The sequence below is a fragment of the Cynara cardunculus genome (assembly GCF_001531365.2).
Source record: "Cynara cardunculus var. scolymus isolate 2C chromosome LG 8, CcrdV1, whole genome shotgun sequence".
Classification (NCBI taxonomy): domain Eukaryota; kingdom Viridiplantae; phylum Streptophyta; class Magnoliopsida; order Asterales; family Asteraceae; genus Cynara; species Cynara cardunculus.
In genome coordinates, this window is record NC_037535.1 from 25,227,838 (window position 1) to 25,233,999 (window position 6,162).

Here is a 6,162-nt window from a genome sequence, read left to right on the forward strand (position 1 = left end):
TCACTGAGCATTAAGCTCAGCCGAGATTTTCTTGTCCTCGGCAGGTACATGACTTGGCAGGGATTTTGGGATGAGAGTTACGGAGATGACAATATTGAAGATAACTCATTAAGTCATATTTTTGTTAAACTTTTGATGACTAATGTAGACATGCTGGTATTTTGGGACCGTATTTTGAGATACGTTATCTTCGTTTGTGGTTATGTAATTATCTTTTGGTAAATTTTAATTAGCCGCTCTGTTTTATATAGCATGCTGGTTTTACTCCAATTGTGGCATCACCCGTCCTTGACCACGCGGGACGGGGGTGTTACATTACTTTCAATAAGGCAAATCCCTCCACTCCTTCAGTCCAAAATGTCAAAGATAAAGGAAAATTCTTCAAAAGGAAAAGGGAACAAAAGTGTTCCTTTTGTAAAAAGGCAGGACACTTTAAGAAGGATTGTGCTGGATTCAAGGAATGGTTGAGCAAGAAAGGTAATGTCAGTCATCTCTTTTCTTTAGAGACCACTAAACACAAAATTGATAATTCATGGTGGTTTGACACAGCTTCACCCATCAGGGCCGTCCCTGGGGGAGGGCGACACGGGTGCACGCCCAGGGCCCAAAAATATCAGGGGCCCAAAATTTTCTCCTAAACTACAATAGTAGTCTAAAAGATTTTAATAAATTAAAGAAATCCAAAAATTGTAACATATAATTAGAGACAAAAAGAATTTAGTAGAAAATAAGGGCTTAAAAATATATCAACTAATTACATTGGAGAAGAAAAAAAAATTAATTGGTCATTCATTATATGCTATTGTTTATTCCCTCTCTACTTTTTTTTATCTCCAATAAGGTCCAACGATATTGGCTATTGCTATCTCTAAAAACTTGACTGTTTTCGTACTTCAATAATTCAAAGTTAAGATCATGTGTTTGCTATTGTTATATATATATTTTTGGATATTTTATCAATTTATGCTTTTATTGCTATTTGGTTATCTTGTTCTAATTGTTTTTATTTTGTTATCTATTTTTGCTTCTACATAAAATATTTTACTATTATTTGACAATCAATCTATTGTTCTTATAATTTTTGACTTGTTTCATGGTTTTGTGATTAATCAATAAACTTTTCTATTAGATGTATTTAGTAATGTCTCTTATATATGTCATGTTCCATAAAATTTTAATCTTAACCACAAGGGTGGTGCCTGATTGGTTTGAGTTTGGCTCCAAAGGTCAAAAGTACAAGGAGGTCTCATGTTCAAATCCAAGGAGGAATAAAAATCTCCTTGTGGCTACGGAGGTTCAAATGCGGTGACTCCGGGATATCTGCAAAGCAGGTGGTCGTTCTGGGATTAGTCGGCTCGCATAGCAGGTTGGATATCCAAGTTAATAAAAAAAATATTAATATCTTATTTTAGTTGAGCAAAAAAAAGAAGGAAAATATAGTTTAAATGTTTTCATCGATTGTTTGACTTATGTATCTTTCATTGAGATTCCACCATACCATAAGATTCTATTTAAGTGCTCAAACAATCATTTGTTGAGCTTGTATATTATATGTTAATTTCATTATTTATTCTTATTGGATCTTAATGGATCATTTTTTTTCTTTTATATTTTTATTGATCCTCATTTGTTTACTTGTCAAGAAAACCTTAATAATCTTATTTATTATTGATCTCTCATTGACTCTTTTGATTACTTCATTCACACGAATTATCTTTTTATATCAAAATATTTTTTGTTATGAACTAAAAAAATTCTTACTTTTTATAAAAAATTATCAACCATAGTTTCTATACTCTTGGTTTTAAATTACCTAATAAGAAGTACGTAAATTTAAGTACTCTTATATATATATATAATAAAGATAAATAAGATTTCTTTCCTCAGTAAATTATTAGCATTTCTTGTACTCAATTTTATACTAATAAAAAACATTTATTGAATTTATTTTCGTACTTACCGAATGTTACTACAAGAAAAGTGAGTTTTGACGATGCGCCTTTTAGCGATAACATGTTTCCGCCACAAGTTATAGCGTCGACATGTTGTTGGTGTACTCTTTCTGATGATAAATGGACATTTAGCGACGACAAAAATTGTTGCTAAAAACCTTGTTTCTTGCAGGGAGGTTTTTAGCAGGGGGCCTTGTTCTTACGTTTGCCCAGGGCCTAAAAAATGTCAGGAACGGGCCTGTCACCCATTCATATTATCAACTCAATACAAGGATTATCAAGGATAACAATCCCAAGGCTGAATGAATCAAAGGTGTGTGCAGCAAATGGACAGGAACTAAAGGTGGAGGCTGTTGGAGAATGCATATTATTATTTAAGAATAATTATGTTATAACATTAAACCATGTTTATTATATACCTAGAATAAGAAAGAACCTAGTGTCAGGTTCTCGAATTGTACATGAAAACAATGTTTCATTTTATGCTGATAAAGACTGTATGTTATTCTATTTGAATGATGTGTGTTTTGGAAATGCATACTTGGTAGATGGGTATTGGCACTTGAATTTCATTAATGAAACCACAAATAGAGGATACAAAAGACATATATATTGCATATATAAAGTGACAGGAAGCATGAAGAAACATAAACAGAATGTCTCCTCATTCTTATGGCATAAGAGGTTAGGACACATATCAAAGTCTAGGATGCAGGATCTGATAAGACAAGGGATCCTGCCAGATTTGAATTTTGATGACTTTGAAACCTGCATAGACTGTTTAAAGGGAAAAATGACAAACTCTAGGAATTTTCAGTCCAAAAGAAGCCAAAGTATTCTTGAGCTGATCCATACAGATATATGTGGACCCTTTCCAGTTAAAACAATATGTGATAATAAGTATTTCATCACATTCATTGATGATTATTCTAGATACTGTCACAGATTCTTAATGGCAGAAAAATCACAAGCCTTAGACTGTTTTTATAAGCTTCAAAACAGAAGTTGAAAGACAAAATGAGAAGAAAATTAAAACAGTTAGATCAGATAGAGGAGGAGAGTACTTTGGAAAATATTATGAGAAAGGACAGCATAAGGGACCTTTTGCCATGTACTTGGAACAAGTAGGAATTAAGGCTGAATACATAACTCCATACACCCCTACACAAAATAGAGTGTCAGAAAGGAAGAACAAGACCTTGATGGATATGGTTAGGAGCATGTTTGCAAGATCAAGTCTGCCAAAATTCCTCTGGGGAGAAGCCTTAAAAATGGCAAACTACATTAGTAATAGAACTCCAACTAAGGTTGTAAAAGGCACACCTTTTGAATTATAGAATGGATATAAGCCTAGTCTAAATCACTTTCATGTATGGGGTTGTAAAGCAGAAACAAGAGAATACCACACTGAGAGCCTAAGCAAATTAGATTCAAGATCACACTCTACATTCTTCATTGGATATTCAGAGAAATCCAAAGGGTATAAGTTCTTTAACCCTGGAAGAGGACAAAGAATATTTAAAACTAACAAAGTAGTGTTCTATGAAGAAATGTTTAATGAAGATAGTGATTTAGGAAGCTGTTCTCAAGATTCATATGATCTGAATGATTGGATGACCTACCATGAAGAGGAATTTCCCTTAATTCATGAGAGTGAAAGACTAATATCTCAATCAATACCAATAGTGGGGAATAATACATTGCATGACACAACTAATATGACTGAGGACCAACCTACAGAAATAATGCATGAAGTAGCACATAATCAGGATCATGCACCTGATATTGAACCAATGAGTGAACCAACACTGGAACATCAAACAGATGTTGAACCAACCATTACAACCTTAAGAAGATCCATAAGGGAAAGAAGACCTGCCATACCTGATGATTATCATGTTTACATGACAGAATTGGACATCGATTTAGGAGAAAATGATGATCCAATCAGTTTTAAGGAAGCCATGAATCACCAAAACAGGTAATGCATGTAGACTAATACCTTGTATTTATACGTATGCATATACAAATAGATGGTCTTATATAAATCATGGATCATTATTATTCAATTGATCTTGTTCATTAAGATGAGCATATATATATATATATATATATATATATATATATATATATATATATATATACATATATTTATCTATATATGCTACATATTTTTCCATACAATTTACCCTTCCATTTATTCCAAAAAACATTATGTGGACAAAACATCCCCTTGTATTGATGAAGTGTATGATCGTAATTTCTTTCGTTGTATCCTTCTTTAGTCATTCAGTTTTTCCCCTTTCACGTGAAGTTGCGTTCGTTTGTAGTTGAGTTGTCAATGCAATAACACAACGAGTCCCATTGAGAAGTTTATACGATTGTGATTGAACTAAAAAGTAGCCACGTTTTTTAATATATATATATATATATATATATATATATATATACCAGTATCATTTTAAAGTTTATTTCGATAAAATTATAAAATCTACAATCAACCTATATAAAATATACAACGACAAATGTTCTTTCATTTTTAGTTTGATCATGTGGTACAGATGATTTCCTCAATCATTATCTGTCATGATAAAAACAGTATTTCAAAGCTAATTTACGTTTCTTTTTCTGACCATAAAAAATAACATATTTCTCTTAAGGATTCATTAATCATTACATGTCCTGGATTGTTTGGTTGTTGAATGATTTGGTGTATAATGATTAAGTGGTCAAAATGATTAAGAGACTTTCACGATATAATGCAAAATGAAATATAATAATTTGGTAACTGTTTACAACGAAATTAGAATACTGAATGGTTAAAGGAGACCCCATATACAAAACCATTAAGAAGGTTTTATAACCATTAAGAGGCAGACTTTTTTTTGCCAAACAAGATTAACCTCTTAACAATTCAGAGGTTGTCTCTTAATAGAATTATTAAGAGGTAAACAAACAACCCTCGATAGAAATAATTATATAACATGTTAACTTTCTCATATGTCGTTATCTGTTATTGTAAAAGTATATCTGACACGTTTATGTTATGTGTCCATATATAATTGAAAATAACTTAAAAAATAAAGGGTGGGTTGATACACTTGTCCTTTTTCCTACTTTAAATACATCAATAAATGTCTTAACTATTCATCAATTTGTTGAAGGAATCATCTTGTAAATGTTTGTTAAGGAATTTTCAGAGTGACAAAATTGACCACTTACCTCTACCAAGTTCATTTGTTAACCTAAATTATTGTGTTAATTTTGTTAACCAATCTTAACCGTTGATCTTTGAAATTCATAGCTAAGATCATTTATAATATAATGTGTAAATAATTGCACATATAGACAAGGTAACATATGTGAACAATGTTTACAAGAGGTATTCTAGGAAAAGATTTTAGTTGTCCATTAATGACAATGAGATGTTTTGTAACCGTCCATTAATGACAATGAGATATTTTATAACTCTCCATTAATAATAATGTAACTATTCAGGAATTAATCTCGTCATAGAATCAAAACCAACAACAAGATCCCCTACATCAGATTCTTCTACAGTTTTTTTTTTTGTTAATGGTTCATGTATGAATAAGTATTCGATATTTATAAGAATTGTTCATGTGTGAACAGAGGTGTATATGAAAAAAAAAGTAGTAAAGATTTTTGTAACATCAATGTTTTATTTTAGTAAACACATACACTATGTAGTCTCGTTCATATATGAAATAAATGTTGAATGATATCTGGTTCACCTATGAACAAACATCATATTGTTCTTATGAACAATGTTGATATGTTTACTTCTGAACACTATTCAATTGTTTTTAAATAATTGGTAATTTGTGCATACCCAATTTTTGTGTTTATCCATAATTGCTTGAACGATACCGAAGACTTTACTACCGGGTCTCCTCCACTAATCACAAATTCATAAACATTAAAGATGGAAGATCAATATTAAAAAAAAAATAGCAAGATCAATATTAAAAATGTAATTCCCAATTAATGATATAGGAGTTACATATAGAAAAAAAAAAGATAACCTCATTAAATTCCAAGATAGAGAAAAAGCTAATACTAGGATGAATTGTGATTGGTTGAAAAAGTTTATAAAGTTAACACAATAGTTTGGGTTAATCATTTGATCTAAGTTCTCTTTCTTTCTCTCTCTCTCTCTCTCTCTCTCTCTCTCTCTCTCTCTCTCTCT